This window comes from Oryctolagus cuniculus, chromosome 3 (assembly GCF_964237555.1).
Source record: "Oryctolagus cuniculus chromosome 3, mOryCun1.1, whole genome shotgun sequence".
Taxonomy (NCBI): Eukaryota; Metazoa; Chordata; class Mammalia; order Lagomorpha; family Leporidae; genus Oryctolagus; species Oryctolagus cuniculus.
In genome coordinates, this window is record NC_091434.1 from 165231603 (window position 1) to 165250776 (window position 19174).

The window sequence follows — 19174 nt, forward strand, 5'->3', positions numbered from 1 at the left end:
CTGAGGGCGAAGTAGTTCTCCGGGTTTCCCGGATTCGGCCGGCGCCTGAGGGGCGACGTGTGGCCCGTACCGGAGCCGCTCTCCTTTCCTGGGCGCTGGGTCTGAGGACTTTGCTGCCGTTCGGACTTCGCCACCCGTGTCCACAGAAAGCTGGCTGGCCCCCGTGGTCAGAGCGAGACAATTCAGCTACCCGTAGGCTGCCCGCTGTACTGGAGATCCAACTCTGACTGTTGAAGAGACACGCACGCTGCGATACAGCCCTAACATATGTGCCTCCTTGAAATAATTCCAGAATGCCGAGCGTCTCCATTCACCCGCTGCCCTTTCTACGAAGTCCTCGCACTCAAGAGTGTGACACGCTGCACTCCAGGATATTTGCATATATCTGTAGGATCGTTTTCACATTGCATGCCCTTTCTGTGTATGCTTTTCTTCCCAAATCAGAGAATCGGTGGTTAACAAGTCTCAGCTCACGAAAGAAAACAATATCGGAAGCTGTGCTGGGGAGAAATTTGAAACAAAAGGTAGCAGCGTGTTAAAGGGTTTCCCAACATTGTTGCTATTCCTTTGCAGTGATAAAGAGCGGTTACTAAGCGACACATGTTTACCATGTGTAAAACGCCCGAAGATCTCAGTTAATCCCAACAGCGTTACAAGGTTCTCCAGTTAAAAGTGTGAGAATTTGAAGAATGAGAGGAACGTAACTTGCCCAAGGTTACAGTCGTTAAATGAAAGGATTTGAATCCAGAGCAGTCCCACTGCAGAGTACAACCCCACCATCCTGGGTGTTCGTTTGCTTCTGGATTGTCACTGCCAGCACTGTGTAACTGCCTCCACCAAGATGAAACAGTGTCGCCCCAGAGTTGTATAACATCAGATTAAAAAAGCTTGATGTTTTAGCTAGCTAGTTCATTCATGAAAAAAAAAAAAAAAAAAAAAAAAAAAGCTCACCTTTGGTCCAGGCCCTTATGGCACTCGGTCTGGTTGCGAGGAAAGACAAGCACTTTAATACAGAATAAAAAGTTTTATAAATGTCTGCAATCCAACAAATGCTTAGCACCTCCTACCTTGTACCATATTTTCCAAAACATGGATTGTAGAACCCAAATGTAAGAGCTAAAACTACACAACTCTTAGAAAAAAAAAAAAAAAAAAAAAAAAAAAAAAAAAAAAAAAAAAACAGGAGTCCGTCTTCCTAATGTTGGGTTGGGCAATGGTTTCTTAGATATGCCACCAACAGCAACGTCAACAAATGAGAAAACAGATGAAAAGCCAAAAACTAAAAATATACGTCCGAGCAAAAAACATATATCAAGGGGCACTGTCAAGAAAGTGAAATGATTATCTGAAAATGAAGAAAATCTTTGAAAATGGTATCTATTGTTAGCGAGCACAGGGGGTCCGTGTGCTTGGGGTGACATCACATCATCAGCCACAAGCAGGAGGAAAGCTTCATTTACTTGTGCCAAGTAAGGGCGGCCATGAAAGGGTATAATTCCCTTTGAAAACTGTCTCCTGGAGAAGCTGTTGGCTAGTACTTTTAGAGCAAGGGTTAGAGTCTAAGATGCAGCAAAAGAAGAGGGAGAACGCCCCCTCCTGCTCATAAATGTGAGCCACATACATCTTTATCCATTGTATGTTCAGAAAACAGGGGCACTCTCCTCCCCAAGGCAGAGAATTTCCTATGCTGATGATAGTTCAGCTTAGGTCTCAAGATCTGGCTCAACCTTGCAGCTTTTTTGTTTTTTTGTTGTTGTTGCTGTTTATTTTTTGTATTTTTTTAACTGGGCCATTTTCATATTTTAATGTAAATTTTATGGCTTAAGAAATAGTTCTCTTGGTTGCACATGGGTAAGGCTGGTTGGTGGTATTCAGAAACATCACAGTAATGGTAGTATTCTCACTAACTTGTAGTCTTCGATAATGATCGTAAGTTACTCATATGAAACTGCTGTCCAAGAATAAGGCTGCATTTGTGCAGGCATCATTTTCAGGACTGTTGGCGACCTGGACCTATTTCCGCAAAATAGCCTTAGCTCCTTGTGTCACAAGGCCCAGGTCCCTCACTTTCACCTCCATGAGCATCTTTGGTAATAATACCCAGAGCTGCATATAATGGGGATGGTGGATTCTTTCTTACACCAAGTGCTGGCCAGCAAAAGGTGGCTGTCACTTTTGGATGTTCGTGGGCCTCCATGGAATGTAAACCCCTCGGCCTAATGAAGCTTTCATATTTAGGTGATTTTCTTGTAAATCCATCTCCATAAAGCAAACTTTAGTAACCACCCCTTTCCAGGCCTTCTTTTTTTCCCTTTCCTGTTCAAAAAAAAAAAAAAAAAAAAAAAAACTTTTAATATTTCTGTTTCTCCCTGGACACAAACTTGAGGCAGAGGGACTTCCATTTTGCTGCTTTCTCTTTTCTGATTAATCCTACTGGAGAGTACGTTGGCTTGGGACTGTCCCTCTCTGTCCAGCGGACAGGCAGGCACTGCTCCACTGGGAGTCTTCGCATCACTTTTTAGTTCAGTATTTCTCTTCTCTCTGTATCGTATGGTAGAGCTTAGCCTGCAGGCAAACATCTTTTTTGTTGCCTTCTTTGAGCATTCATGAACCTCCTGACTTTTCTTTTTTCTCATAATAATCCAAACAATACCCATAGCACGTACAGTGTAATTCAGTATATTCATTTTGTGGCACAGTGATGGCCTTAAAGTCACCGCGTACCGCCTCCCAGGTGCAAAGTAACTTCCAACTTGGGGGCCTCAGAAACCCAGAAGCTCACAACTCTTGCAGCTTTAACTGCTCCTTTGTGATGGTCTGGCCCCTCTCTGAGCAAAATGTTGCAAGATAAGCTCTCCTGGAACAGTCTGAAAAATCAAGCCCAAGAGAGTTGAGAGTCTCCTCTCGTGTTCCAGTCCCCACACCACCTTTGCCTCAATCATACTCTTCATTGTATGATAAAGGAATAGTATCCAGAATATTAAAAACTCTAACTCAACAACAGTGGGGGAAAAAAACTTGTTTTTTTTTTTAATGAGCAAAGGATTTCAATAGACATTTCTACAAACTGATATTTGTATACAATACATGTGGAAAGATGATCAATGCCCTTGGTTATCAGCAAAGTGCTAATTAAAACTATGGTGGGATACTACTTCGAATTGCCTAAGATAGCCAACATTTTAAAAATAGATAAGTGTTGGCAAGAAATTGGGAAAATTAGAACTCTCATGTACTATAATGATATTGTGTAAGGTATAGCCATATTGGAAAACAGTGTGACAGGTCCTCAAAAAGTTAAAGATAGGGGCAGGCATTTAGCCTCGTGGTTAAGATGTCCACATCCTATATCAGAGTGCCCAGGTTTGGTGCCCAGTTCTAGCTGCTCTCTCCAGGGTCTTGTTGGTGTGGACCCTGAGAGGTGGAAGTGATGAAGGTCCTGCCACCCACACGGGAGACCTCAGTGGGCCAAAGAGGGCATTTGGGGAGTGAATCAGTGGATTGGGGCTCTTTCTGTCTCCTGATTTCTTAAAGTTAACCATGTAATTACCAAGTGAGCCAGCAATTCCACTCCTGAGCATATATCCATGAGAAGTGAATGTGTATGCAAACATTCATACATGAATATTCATTACAGCATTATCCATAATAGAAAGCAGAAACAACCCCATTATCCATCAATTGATAAATGGCTAAAGGGTGGCATGTCTACACTGTGATATGGTTTGAATAGCCCCCAAAGGTTAATTAGTTTGAGGCTTGATTCCCAGGGTGATGTTGAGAGATGATGTGGACTTCTGCAGTTGGGACTAGTGGGTGACCCTTAGGTCAACTGGAATGAGCCCTGAAAAGAGGTTAAGGCATTTCTCATGGGACGCGGTTAGTTCTCACAAGAGGATTGTGGCCCCACCCAGCCTCTTCTTGCCTCCTCACCGGTGATGTGATTGCTGCCTCCCATTTGTGCTCCTGCCATTGCCACGTGCCACTGTGTAAGGGAGCCATTACCCCTCAGTAGAACTGAGCCAATGCAGGCAACGTGCCCTTGCACCTCCAAAACTGTGAGCTAAATAGGCCTATTTTCTTTAAAAAGTTAATCTGTCTCAGGTGTTTGATTAAACAAACAAAAGCTAATACACATTATATGGCCATTAAAAGGAATTCAGTACTGATACATGCTACAACATAAATGACCGAGGGGGATTTCCTGGGTTTTTTAAAAAGACTTTTGAAAATGTGTTTATTTGAAAGTTGAGTTACAGAAAGAGAGGGAGAGAGAGAGAGAGAGATCTTCCATCTGCTGGTTCACTACCCAAATGATTGCAATGGCTAAGATTGGGCCAGGCCAAAGCCAGGAGCTCCTTCCAGGTCTTCCACATGGGTAGCAGAGGCCCAAATACTTGGGCCATCATCTGCTGCTTTTCCCGGGTCATTAACAGGGAGCTGGATGATAAATGGAATACCCAGGACTTGATGCCTTTATGGAATGCTAGCACACTAGGCCACAATGTGGGTCCCAGATGACAGTTTTTTAATTAATTGTTTTTATCTATTTGAAAGGCAGAGAGAGAGATTGAATTTCCATCTGCTGGTTCATTCCCCAAATGTCCACAACAGCTAGGGCTGAGCCAGGCCAAAGCCAAGAATCCAGTAGTCAATCCGGGTCTTGGCTAACTAGGCTAATCCTCTGCCTGCAGCGTTGGCACTCCGGGTCCTAGTCCTGGTTGGGGTGCCGGTTCTGTCCCGGTTGCTCCTCTTCCAGTCCAGCTCTCTGCTGTGGCCCGGGAGTGCAGTGGAGGATGGCCCAGTCCTTGGGCCCTGCACCCGCATGGGAGACCAGGAGGAAGCACCTGGCTCCTGGCTTCGGTTCAGCGCAGCGTGCCGGCTGTAGCAGCCATTTGCGGGGTGAACCAATGGAGGGAAGACCTTTCTCTCTCTCTCTCTCTCTCTCTCCCTCTCTCTCTCTCTCTCACTGTCTAACTCTGCCTGTCAAAAAAAAAAAAAAAAATCCGGGTCTCAAGGATCCAATAGTTGAGCCATCACCTGCTGCCTCCCAGAGTGTACCTTAGCAGGAATGAATATCAGAAGCAAAGCAGGAACTTGAACTCAGGCACTCTAACATATGATGCAGGCATCCTAAGTAACATCTTTTTCTTTCTTTTTTTTTTTTTAATTTTTAGAGATTTATTTTTAGAAGGCAGAGTGACAGAAATTTTCCATCTTCTGGTTCCCTCCCCCTAATGGTTGTAATTGGTGAGCTGGACCATGCCAAAGCCAGGAGCCAAGAACTCTATCCTGGTCTCCCACATGGGTGGCAGGGGTCCAAGTACTTGGGCCATCTTACGCTACCATCCCAGGTGCATTAGCAGGGAGCTGGATTAGAAGCGGAGCAGCCAAGACTCAAACTAGTGCTCTCTGATGTGGGATGCTGGTATCACAAGTGACAGCTTAACTCACTGCACCAAACACCAGTCCCCCAAGTGGCATCGTAACCACTATGCCAAATTCTCATATTTAAAACATTTTGCTCAGGGAAAGTGGCTAGACACACACACACAAAAGGCTACATTGTGTATGGTTTCAAGTATATGAGATGTTCAGAACAATCACTGTCTAACAAAGTCCATCAGTGGGTCCCCAGGGACATGGAGGCTGCTAATGGATAGTGGCTTTCTCTCTGTGGTGACAGAATGCTCGGGAATCAGATAGTAGTGATGGCCAGAAAACCCTGTGGATATACAAGAAACTTTTGGATAGGATGCTCGAGAAGGATGAATTTTATGGTATGTGAATTATATTTCAATAAAACTGATATTTTTAAAGTTCTGTGACTAGGAATTATGAAAATACCACATATGTATTCAGCCAATATTGGGGGTGAGGGGATAAAGGTGACACCCAATTCAGAAAGAAATGATTGGAAATACAATTTGGAGAAATTATATCAAAACTAAGACCAGATCGGGAAGGAAGCAGTTAGGCAAGAGCAAGCATTTCAAGTAGAAATGTGAAAGCCTGAACGCAAGAGGAAAAAAGGTATAATCCGAAGACTTGAAAGATGTCCAAACTGGCTGGAAGACAGAGCAAGAAGTGAGGCCAAACAGAATATCACTCATCTTTGTGTCCTCAAGCCATAACGTAACACACAGTGGGTACACAGCAAATGACTAAGTGACTTGTCTCTTAAACTCCTTTATCCTAGAAAAATCATTTTAGCTGCAACACGAAATGACTTTGGCAGGGGAGGTGGCAAGAACAGAAATAAGAACCTTGTAATAACCCTGGAGAAGAGAGATGGCAGCCGAGTGTAAAGTGTTGGCAGTAGGGATGGAGATAGAGAAGTAAGGTGAATTAGGAGTAAGAGTTTTGATATGCTGCTTGTTTGAGTTGTAGGGTATGAAGACAGGGAAGGGAACCCAGGCTTCTAAGACCGAGTAGAACCCAGAAGAAGAAACACCTACAGTCGTGGGAGGGGTAAACAACTGAAGATGCTGAGTTTAATCTTAGCCACGTTGAATACCGAGGCATCTACTAAACAGCCAAGGCCAGCAGACTGGAGCGTGTGTGGGGATGAAGCCCAGGAAAAGTCATCAGTTGGTGACTAAAGGCAAAGGAATGACTGAGATGAGCCAGGAGGCCAGTGGCCCAAGGCAGGGCTCTGTAGACAGATGTTACTGAAGTGACTGGCAGAGTAAGCAGAGTCACTTGCTAGATGCTGATACAAAGTTTAATGGGCCTAATCCCAGTCCTGACAAAAAGGGCCCACACTCCTTCCTCCCACAAGGAAATGAAGTATGTTTTTTTAAAGATGTATTTATTTATTTGAAAGGCAGAATTATAGAGAGAGACAGAGATCTTCCATTCACTGGCTCACTATCCAAATGGCTGCAATGGCCAGAGCTGGGCCAGGCTGAAGTCAGAAGCCAGGGACTCCATCCTGGTCTCCCATGTGGGAGGCAGGGACCTAGGGGCACTCCAGTATGGGGTACTGGCATCACAAGCGGCAGCTTATCTGCTGTGCCACAGTGCTGAGCCCTGAGATATATTTAACAAGAAGATAGCTTTTTCTGACAGAGACAAGGAGAGGATGAGTACTTAAACTCTCTAGTGGTAAGGTTACTGAAAGGTTGAAGGCTATACCTCAGTCCTCCAGCTCTCTGTAGGCACTGCAGTGTAGGTTTGGGATGGGCATTGTGCAGTGGAGTAAGCTGCTGCTTGGGACACCTACGCTGCCTGTAAGCGTGCTACTTCAAGTCCTGGCAACTGCACCTCTGATCAGCTTCCTGCTAATGCATCCTTGGAAGGAGAAGGTGATGGTGCAAGTGCTTGGACCCCTGCCACCTAACTGGGAGACCTGGATTGTGTTTGGGGCTCCTGGCTTCAATCTGGCCCAGCCCTATCTGCTACAGCTTTTGAGGAGTAAACCAGCAAATGGAGGGTCTCTCCCCACCCCACTCCCCGCTTTCAAGTGGATTAAAATAAATAAGAATTTTTTTTTAAAGTTTAGCTCTGGGACTGGCATTGTGACATAGTGAGTAAAGCTGCCGCCTGTGACACCAGCATTGCATATGGCATCAGTTCGAGTCCCAGCTGCTCCGCTTCCAATTCAGCTCCCTCCTAATGTGCTCCAGAAAGCAGCAGAAGATGGCCCAAGTGCTTGGGCCCCTGCACCCATGTGGGAGACCTGGAAGAAGTTCCTGGCTCCTGGCTTCAGTCTGGCCCAGCCCTGGCCATTGCAGCCATCTGGGGAGTGAACCAGTGGATGGAAGATCTCTCTCCTCCTTCCCTCTCTGTGACTCTGCCTTTCAAATAAACACAAATAAGTGTTTTTAAAAAGTTTAGATCTGCCAGGGGATGGCAGATGGCAGGGGATGGTGAACCTCAGGCTATGAATATAAGCACAGATTATGGCCCCAGAGTCTTCCTTAATTCTCTTCTCTTGCCCTCAACACACACACAGCCCTGCATCAGCTGCAACCCCGGCCTCGAGGGGAGCTGCTACATGGCAGGAAGGAGCTGCCAAGGCAGCATGGCAGAGGCCGGTGGTTTTACCCCAGCACCCATTCTTCTCCTGTTAGGATTGTTCAAACTCCTGAGAATCCCTTGAAGGATCTTTCTTCTTTCCTTAAACCAACTCAAATGGAGTTTTGTCACTGTCATCAAGAGCTTTGGTGCATTCTCTCTGCCGTATCATTCCGCTCAGGCTGCCATAATACAGGACCATCTGCAGAGTGGCTTCAACAACAGAAATCTGTTTCCTCGAAGTCCTGGAGGCTGGAAGGCCGGGTCCCAGCACTGTCACAGTCTGCAGGGAGGACTGTTTTCCTGACATGCAGAAGGCTACCTGCTTCCCGTGTGCTCACATACAAGGCCACGGTCCTATTGGCCTAGGGCCCTACAGCCTCGTGACATCATTTAATCCTCATTACCTCCACATACAGTCATCTTGGGGGCGAGAAGGCGTCAGCATGTACTGGGGGAGGGGGAACACAACGTAATCCATGGCTTCTGCCATTACCTCCAATGACCCTAGAATCAGATGGCATCAGACTTCTTCAGCACCCAGATAATAATGACAATATAGGGGCCGGCGCTGTGGCATGGTGGGTTAAGCAGCCACCTGCAAACACCGGCATCCCATATGGGTGCCATTTGAGTCCCAGCTGCTCCACTTCCAATCCAGCTCCCTGCTGATGGCCTGGGAAAGCAGTGGAAGATGGCCCAAGTGCTTGAGCCCCTGCACCCACATGGGAGACCCAGAAGAAGCTCCTGGCTCTTGACTTCAGATCAGCCCAGCTCCGGCCACTGCAGCCATTTGGAGAGTGAACCAACAAATGGAAGACCTGTCTCTCTGTCTCTCCCTCTCTCTGTCTGTAACTCTGCCTCTCAAATAAATAAATAAGTCTTTAAAAAAAAATAATGACATTATAGGCAAAGCCATGCTGACTGCCCCAGGGACACAGTTTAATGGTATACTTCACTTGAATATAATACCTTTCGATTTAGTGGCTCCCTGCCAGGAATAAGCATACTTTTCTCAGGCAATAAAAGGGTACTTACAGGATAAAAACATGTATGCGTAAGCATGTCTATCATTTCTTGTTTGGCAAAAGGCACAACATTTTTGAGGCCAACAAACTAGCAGAGAACCAGGAACCCCATGATGAGGTGCTGGGGCCTGAGAAGCCCAAAAAGGCAAGGCCGGTGTGAGTGCCAGCAGCCCTCATGGGGCAGAGGCCAGCTCCCAGCAGCTTGACACGGCAGAAGGCAGGCCAGAGGACCTAAGCTTGGTGACACAGCAGAGGCGCCTCAGTTCTCGCCGCCCTCCTTCCCCCGGCCAGTCCTGGCATCCTTGTGCTGTCTGCTGGACGGAGCTCCCTGTGTGTGGCTGGGCGGAGAAGAGGCCCAGTGCCTCCAGCAGTCAGTGATGGGAGCGGGGGCCCAGCCAGCCCTTAGCCTCTTCCCCTTGCACACCCTGGCTTTCCTTCCTTCTTACACATGATTCTTACCCATGATTCTCAGGGTAGCTCCCTGTTAATGTGCCTGGGAAGGCAGCAGATGGTAGCCCAAATACTTGGGCCCCCATAAATTTTTTTAAATATTTATTTGTTTATTTATTTATTTTTGACAGGCATGTTAGACAGTAAGAGAGAGAGACAGAGATAAAAGTCTTCCTTCCGTCGGTTCACCCCCCAAATGGCCGCTGCGGCCAGCGCACAGCGCCGATCCAAAGCCAGGAGCCGGGGGTTCCTCCTGGTCTCCCATGCAGGTACAGGGCCCAAGCACTTGGGCCATCCTCCACTGCCTTCCCGGGCCACAGCAGAGAGCTGGCCTGGAAGAGGAGCAACCAGGACAGAATCTGGCACCCCAACCGGGACTAGAACCCGGGGTGCCGGTGCCACAGGTAGAGGATTAGCCTAGTGAGTCATGGCACTGGCCTATTTGTTTATTTGAAAGTCAGATTTAAATATAGAGAGAAGGAGAGGCAGAGAGAGAGAGAGTCTTCCATTCACTGGTTCACTCCTCAATTGGCCGCAATGGCCAGAGCTGCACTGATCTGAAGCCAGGAGCCAGGAGCTTTCTCTGGGTCTCCCAAATGGGTGCAGGGGTCCAAGGACTTGGGCCATCTTCTATCGCTTTCCCAGGCCACAGCAGAGAGTTGGATTGGAAGTGGAGCAGCTGAGACTTGAACGGCGTCCATATGGGATGCTGATACTGCAGGCAGCAGCTTTACCCACTCCACCACAGCGCAGGCCTCCCCCAGTAAATCTTTAAAAATAAATAAATAAAACATGAGGGATCTGGTGCTGTGGCATAGCAAGCAAAGCAGCTGCCTGTAGTGCCAGCATCCCATATGGGCACTGGTTTAACTCTCAGCTGCTCTACTTCCAATCTAGCTCCCTGCTAAAGCACCTGAGAAAGCAGTGGAGGATGGCCCAAGTGACTGAGTCCCTGCACCCACATGGGAGACCAGGAAAAAGTGCCTGGCTCCTGGCTTCAGCCTGGCCCAACTCTAGCTGTTGCAGCCATTTGGAGAGTGAACCAGCAGATGGAAGATTTCTCTCTCTGTCTCTCCCTCTCACTGTCTGTAACTCTACCTCTCAAATAAATAAGTGAAATTAAAAAAAAAAAAGAGAGAGAGAGAGAGAGAAAGAGAGAGAGGGCTCTGTGAACCCCTGAAATTTGCAAGCAAAGAGAGGCTAACATCTGATGTGAGGGCAGACTTGCAGAGGACTGGACCCTTAAACCTGCAGAGTCTGCCACGAGCCCGAGTGAAACCGCAGTGGTTTCACTAGGAGTGGAAGCAGAATATTGTATCCCAACCGAGCATAACATACAGATGCAGATACAGCCACATGCTAACAATCGTTAAATACAGGGGATAAGTAAATGTGTCTACTGTAACATCCTCTCTGCTTTTCTGTATGTTCGAAATTCTCTTAATTAAATTAAAAAAACCCTCCAGACTGAAAACAAAATTTTGTCGGTGTTACTTATGAAAAGATGTTGGCCAGCACCGCGGCTCACTAGGCTAATCCGCCGCCTTGCAGCGCCGGCACACAGGTTCTAGTCCCGGTCGGGGCACCGGATTCTGTCCCGGTTGCCCCTCTTCCAGGCCAGCTCTCTGCTGTGGCCAGGGAGTGCAGTGGAGGATGGCCCAAGTGCTTGGGTCCTGCACCCGCATGGGAGACCAGGATAAGTACCTGGCTCCTGGCTTCAGATCAGCGTGGTGCGGCCAGCTGCAGCGCACCAGCCGCGGCGGCCATTGGAGGGTGAACCAACGGCAAAGGAAGACCTTTCTCTCTCTGTCTCTCTCTCTCATTGGCCACCCTGCCTGTCAAAAAAAAAAAAAAAAAAAAAAAAAAAGATGTCTGAGAAATGTTGGAGACACAGATAATAACTCAGCAAGCAAAAATACTCATGGCTATGAGAATGTATCTATATGCCTACAGGCAAAGGGAAGAATACTCCGTGGGGGTTGCCCAGGGCACTTGGAGGCCCAGGAAAGTCCCTGGCTCCACCCAGGAAAATAAATTACCTGACTGGGAAAACCCGTTGGACTGTCCAAAAATGAAACTCAGCCGAACTCAACTACCGCTTTTCAAACTGCTGTCCTGAGCTACAGACAGTCTCTCACCGCCCCGCCCACTGCTCCCTGGCCTTGCACCCACTTCATCTGTCTTTCCTCGCTCCACCTGCCTCTGGTGAATTCTTCCGCTACCTGCAACACAGGTCCCTATCGATGGCTTCCCACAGGGTGGTGACCATGCCACCCTGCCCTCTTTCACTGTCTGAACCATGGACCCCTGGCCGACGGCGTGCCCGCTTGGAGGCTGTACTTGGCCAGGCCCAGCCTGCTCCAGTCCAGGGCACGCCCTGGGGGTGAGGGCTTCTGGTGGCTTTCGGTCCTCTAGCAGGTGGCCATTGCTGTGCTTCCTGGCAGGGCCACTCCCCAGTGCCATCTGAAGGCTAGAGGGGAAGAGATGGAGCCGCCTTGCCCGTGGGAAGAAAGACCCTACCCTTTCCCTGGGAACCACAGGTGGTACTGATCCCTGAAGCTAAGCATTGTGGACTCCTGCCTCCCCGGCGGGCCCAAAGCCGGATTTCGCTTTGCCACATCACTTGTGCCCCGGGAGCAGCAGTCCCCTACTCTCTGACTCACTTCCTCTTGGCTTTGGACTTGGATCCCAGCTCTTCCCGTTCTGGACGTCACCAGACCAGCTGACTTCCCACAGCTTCCGAGCAGTGAGTCCTGCTCCCTACCCCAACCGTCTTGACCAGCACTGTTGGCTTTTTTCTTCTTCTTTTTTCCCCCAAGAGTGTTGTGTTTACTTGAGAGGCAGAGTTATAGGAGGTAGGAGGACAGAGAGATCTTCCACACACTGGTTCACTCCCTAGATGGTCACAACAGCCAAGACTGGGCCAGGCCGAAGCCAGGAGCCAGGAGCTTCATCCAGGTCTTCCACATGGGTGCAGGGACCCAATCACTTGGGCCATCTTCCACTGCGTTCCCAGGTGCATTAGCAGGGAGCTGGGTTGTAAGTGGAGCAGCTGGGACTTGAACAAGTGCCTGTAGGAGTTGCTGGAGTCGCAGGTGGCAGCGACTTAACCCACGAAACCACAACACTGACACCAGTGACCCCTTCTTTATCCTCACCCAAAACCGCCCTTCTGGCACCAAGCCAGCAGCTCCACTGCCTCATCAGGGTCCATGCGCCCCTTCCTGAACCGGGTCAGGTACTGCTTTCCAGAGTCAACACCCAGCTCCTCCCATTCCCCTGACATTCGCCAAGTGGCAAATGGGGAAGTGGGGACCACCACAGCTGTGTCCCTTTTCCCAGGTCAGAGCTATCCCAGCAGAGACCCAACTTGGCTCTTTTAGCCAGGACCCTTCTTCTGACAAGACAAAAGATTTCCAGGGCCTCACTTCAGCCTTTGATTTGACCTAGCAGGAGAGCTATTGTCTTCACCACATGCTGCAGGCAGGAGGGAAAGGCCTCTAGCCCAGCAGTGGGCTGATAAGGGCCTCGCCTGCAACCCCCAGGACACACAGCCAGGCAGGCACGCAGTACCAGGTGCTGACCTCCATGGAGGTATCAGGCAGAGATTCCAGTGGGGAAGGCTGAAATTACGTGTTCTCGGGCTTATTTGGAAAAAAAAAAAAAGAAAGTCTTCATAAAACCCATCAATTACAGCAAACCACGGGGGGTTACCCAGGGGCCAAGTGAAAACCCCACCCGATTTTGCACTGGACTGGCTGAGGCCGTGAGAAAATAGACCAAGTTAGATGTGAAAGTCAGGAGGGCCTTGTCATCCTGGCTGTCCATTTCATCACCTATGCCTACGAAAAAAAAAATATCTTCAAAAATTAGATCAAGGGCACAGCCTTCGAGGTCTGTAAGAATCAGGAGATCAGGAGAACTGAAAGGGAGGAACGGGAGAGAGAGGGACAGGCGATGGGCCCAGTGCTGGTGGTGCCTTTGCTGGTTCCCTGTCCACACAGGGCAATCACTGGCTCCCGGACCAGTGCCCACCAGGGCACCTTCCACTGTCACCAACTGGGATACCGAGGCAGTGCTGCCAGACTGGACCCTGCCCAGTTGGTGAGTAGCAGGGACACGGGCAGGGGGACTGCCCTGCTCTCCTCTGTGCAACAGGGTCACGCCATAACCAAGGACCCCAACAGTAAGGTTATCCAGGAGAACAGCGACTTCCCCAGAATCTATCCCCTGACTACAAAGAACCCAACCAAGCAGAGGGGGCTGCTCCTCCCTCTCGACTGACAAGGCCCAGGGGCTAGGCTGGCTCCTGTGTTTCCCACCTCCATAGCTGAGCCTTGGATCACCTTGGATGTGGTAGGTAACAAAATACAATTCATAGTGGACACAGGGGCCACGTTCTCTGCCCTTACTACTGTCTCCAGACCCGCCCTTTGATCCTTCGTCTTCCTCACTGGCAGAGATGATCAGCCCAAGCCCGGCCACTTCGCCTCCCCCTTAGCGTGCACCGTAGGAGAGAATATCTTTACCCCTACCTTCTTGTGCTGCCAAACTGCCTGCCTCTTTACTCGTAAGGGATGTCATGACACAACCCCTTGTCTGGACCTCCCTGCCGTTTATTGGCATTATTGGCCCCTAATGCCCAGGTCCCATCCAGGTTTAGCCCCCTGTCCTCCAACAGGTCCCTCCAGAAGGATGGGACAGCTCCACCCCACAAAGCAATCATTGTCCACAGATCCCATTTATTACACAGAAAATCCCAGTACCACCTAAAGCAGGAGACTTGAAGAGGCCTATAGCCCCTAATTGATAATTCCATGGCTGCTGGATTACTGCATCCTGGCAACACACCCATTTTAACAGTGAAGATATCAGACGGCACCTACCAGGTGGTGCAAGACCTGAGAGCCATCAGCAGGCAGAAATCCTCATATACTCTACTATCCTACTCCATACGCCCTCCTGGGACAGATCCCCTGTGTCACTTGCTGGTTTACTGTGTTAGATCTCAAGGTTGCTTTCTTCTATATTCCAGGGCACCCTGATTCCCAGTTCCCATCTGCCTTCAATGGCAGGACCTTTTCATCCCCAATCACACAGCAACTGACCCAGCTGATCCTCCCCCAGGGGTCCAGGATAGCCCACACTTCTTTAGCAAACCCTAGCTAAAGATCTGTCCACCCACCACCTCACCTAGGGTGCTGCATTCTTGCAATGTGTTCATAACTTGCCCAGATGAAGGAATCTCAAACTCAAATACTACTAGGATACTACAAAAAATTGGCTTCTGGTAGCTACAGTCTCCTTCTAAGACCCAGATCTTCTCCCAGAGGGCCCAGCTCCTGGGGCTGATTCTTACTCCTGGAACAAAAAGTCTCTCAGAAGTCAGCAAAGGGCTTATTTCAAAGATGAGAGCCCCCACAGTGAGACAGCAGCCATGCTCCTTCCTGGCCAAACTTTTGCCAAACTTGGATACCCCAGTGTGGGCTTATAGCCTAACCCCTCTTTGAGGCTTCCTGGGGACCTGGAGAAGCTCCCTTGGAATGGAGCCCAGTAACAGAAGCAGCCATCAAAGGCCTCAAACAGGCTCTTCTACGTTAGCCTTGTCAGTCACAGGAAGCCTTTTTTTTATTTTTTATTTTTTTGACAGGCAGAGTGGACAGTGAGAGAGAGAGAGACAGAGAAAAAGGTCTTCCTTTGCTGTTGGTTCACCCTCCAATGGCTGCCCCGGCCGGCGCGCTATGGCTGGCGCACCACGCTGATCCGAAGGCAGGAGCCAGGTGCTTTTCCTGGTCTCCCATGGGGTGCAGGGCCCAAGCACCTGGGCCATCCTCCACTGCACTCCCTGGCCACAGCAGAGAGCTGGCCTGGAAGAGGGGCAACTGGGACAGAATCTGGCGCCCCGACTGGGACTAGAACCCGGTGTGCCGGCGCCACAGGAGGAGGATTAGTCTAGTGAGCTGCGGCGCTGGCCTCCACCTGGCATCTTGAAGTCCAAAGCTTTCTGCTGGATCTCAAATAGAATTAACAAACACCAGATCTTTCTCTCACAAACTCCTGAGCTGAGCATTATGCCTTGCCAAGCCCTCAACCCTCCCACCTTCCTTCCAGACTCAAACCCAGAAACCTCATTCCTACACTTTAAAAAAATATATTTATTTGAAAGGTAGAGTTAGAGAGAGAGAGAGAGTCTTCCATCCGCTGGTTCACTCCCCAGGTAGCTACAATGGCCGGAGCTGGGCTGATCTGAAGCCAGGAGCCAGGAGCTTCTTCCAGGTCCCCCATGTGGGTGCAGGGGCCCAAGGACTTGGGCCATCTTCCACTGCTTTCCCAGGCCATTGTAGAGAGCTGGATCGGAAGTGGAATAGCCGAGACTCAAACCAGTGCCCATATGGGATGCCGGCACTGCAGGTGGCGGCTTTACCCACTACACCACAGCATCGGCGCCTCCAACGCTCTTGCCTAGAAACCCTGGACTTACCCAGGTCACGTAAGCCAGATCGATCTCCAAGATACAACCCTCGCCAGCCCTGAGGCTGTTGTGCTCACAGACAACTACCTGTATGGCAGAGTTCGGCCGTCAGGACGTGCTACCTTCAGCCTTACCGACATCATTGAATCACAGTCACTTCCGGGAGGCACCACTTCAGCGGAAAAGGCTGAGCTCATTGCCCTCATGTGAGCGCTGCAATTAGGGACAGGCCCAGGAGTTAATGCCGGTACTGACCGGCTTATGCCTTCAGTGCGGTGCATGCTCACGCTGCTGCCACCTGGGGGCGCAGCGTCTCCAGACCACTCCCAAACTCTCCCCTCAAACACACCCCAGAAATTCTGGCCCTGCGGTAGGCTCCCCTGCTCCCAGGTCACTGTTGGCCACTGCAAAACTCATGAGAGAGATGACAACAAGATCTGCCCTGCAAACAAGGCTGGCAACCAAGCCAGGACAGCCTCCATACTGCCCCTTTGAACTGCTTTGATTCCCAACTCGACACCTTCTCTCCTCCATACACCCAGCAAGAAGCCCAAACAGGCCTTTGAGAGAGACTCCACCCACACTCCGGGGGGGCTGGGTAAGGGAACCTGTGACAACCGTCTACTCCCAGGAACCACACAACAGAAATTCCTAAGCAGCCTCCACCAAGCTGCTCACCTGGGGGCTGAAACCCAGGTGACTTGTTTTTATCAGCAAGAGCAGAACCCAAACCCTTGGAGCTCTCTCCCAGGCAAGCCCCATGTGCTGTCACATAAAACCAGAGGGAACCCAGAAACCTCCCCTCTTCTGCAACTTATCCAAAGACAGGGGACCCTGCCCAGCGAAGCCTGCTGGGTGGACTTCACATAAACGCCTCTCTACAGCAGCTTAAATATCTTCTGGTCTTTGTGGACGCCTTCACCAGATGCTGGAGGCAGTCCCTATGAGGTCCAAAAAGGCCTCTGAGGTTCTGGCAGCCCTCCTTGACCACATCCTGCCACGCTTTGGGTCCCCTTAACGCCCCACAGACAATGGCCCGGCCTTCGTCTCGCAGAGAACACAACAGGTGAGCAGAGCCCTCCAAGTCGATCACCATCTACGTGAGCCTGGTGCCCCCATCTTCAGGGAAGGTAGAAAGGCCCACTAGACCCTGAAGTCTCCTCGGCGAGTTAACGCAAGAGGGGCCGGCGCTGTGGCACAGGAAGTTGAGCCTCTGCCTGCGGTGCCGGCTTCCCATGTGGGCACTGGTTTGTGCCCCGTGATCCAGCTCCCTGCTGTGGCCTGGGGAAGCAGTGGAAGACGGCCCAAGTGCTTGCGCCCCTGTACCCGCGTGGGAGACCTGGAAAAAGCTCCTGGTTCCTGGCTTCCTCCAGCCTTTTGGGGAGTAATCCAGCAGATGGAAGACCCTGCCCTCTCTGTCTCTCCCTCTCTCTGTAACTCTGCTCTCACATAAATGGCCCACTTTTCTCCCCAGGCACTCCGAGCTCCCCAGTTACTGACACACAGCTCAGTCTGTGGAAGATTGTTTACCGGAGACCCTGGAAAACTCTTCCTGGCACAGAATGTCCAGTCCCTAGGGGATCTATCGAGGCCATCAACAGCTATCAAGACCAACATAGCCCAAGGCCCAATCCCCTGCCTCCCCAGGCCACACACACCCCCAGCTGGTGCCTAGGCACTTGGGTACACCTGTGTTCAAGTACAAGTACAAGACAAGAGGCCACTAGGACCTGTCCGGGCCAGACCCCATTGAGTCCTTCTGACAACACCAACAGCAGTAATGCTCCAAGGCTTCTCCCCATGGAGCCATACGTCTCGAATCAAGACCACCCCTCCCACTGAGGGAGCCCATCTGTAGGTTACGGTTGTGAACTTGGCTGGCAGTTCAGGTGAGACTTGGGCAGTGCTCATCCTAATGCCCAAAATTCTAGAATTTTGCAGCTTGTGTTCAGCAGTAGAAAATGACCCAAGTCCTTGGGCCCCTGCACCCACGTGGGAGATGTGGAAGAATCATCAGGCTCCTGGCTTCGGATCAGGCTTTGTCTTCATAACACTTTTCACTACTTATTGTGTGCTTGGCTACTTTCTGGCTACTCCCTCCATTGAATAAAGGTTCAGCGCAGACTTGGGGACTTTGTGTTGGAAGCTGCCCCTATCCTCAGGCTTTGAAAGATGTCTGGAATAAGGTAGGCACAAAATAAATATGTGTTGACTGCACCAAAAATAAATAATTTGACTGTTTACATTTTTAAAATTTGAGAGACAGAGCTCCCATCCATTGCTTTCCTCCTTAAGTGCCCACAGCAGCATGGCCTGGCCCAGAGCCAAAGCCAGGAGGCGGGAACTGAATCCAGGTCTCCCAAGGGGTGGCAGGAACCCAGTGGCTTGAGCTGTCACCTGCTGCCTCCCGAGGTCTGTGCTAGGAGGAAGTGGGACAGGAGCCGAGGCCAGCAATGGAACCCAGACACTCTGGTGTGTGATGTGGGCATCTTCACTGCTGGGCTAGACACCTGCTCCCACGATTATTTACACTTTTAGATTAAAAACAACAATTGGTTTGTTTTTTCAACCACTGATACTGTAAACTTGAAAACATCAGGACTGTCCAGGGCCGTTGTTGGCTGGACCTCGGAGGCTGTTAGCCAGAAGACTACACTGCCACAAGCGCTCCTGACACATCCGCCTCAGGGCACAGAACCAGACCAGCTGCTTCCAGCTGCATCAGCCTAAACCAGCACCCAGCAAGTCTCTTTTTCCTTGGTTGAATCCGCATTCAAGGCTCACGTGCTGAGATCAGCGCCTCCCCTTGGGCTCACCCCGCCTGGGGCCCGTCCAGCTCAGCATGGCTCTGGGCCCTTTGTCACAGGCAGCTTTCACCCACTTTCACTGATGATGGGAATTCAAACTGGTGGGCAGAGCTGGGAGGGGAGGATGGTGAACGAAGACAACCCTTTCTGGGGACTAATGAGAGCACAAACAAATCTTGGTTCATGGCCAAAAGGAACCTTGGGCAATCAGGACACACTGAGCAGATTTGACTGTTATTTCTTTTCTTTTCTTTTTTTTTTTAAGATTTATTTATTTGTAAGTCAGAGTTACAGAGAGAGAGAGAGAGAGATCTTCCATCCGATGGTTCACTCCCAAACTGGCCGCAATGGCCAGAGCTGTGTAGACCTGAAGCCAGGAGCCTCCTCCAGGTCTCCCA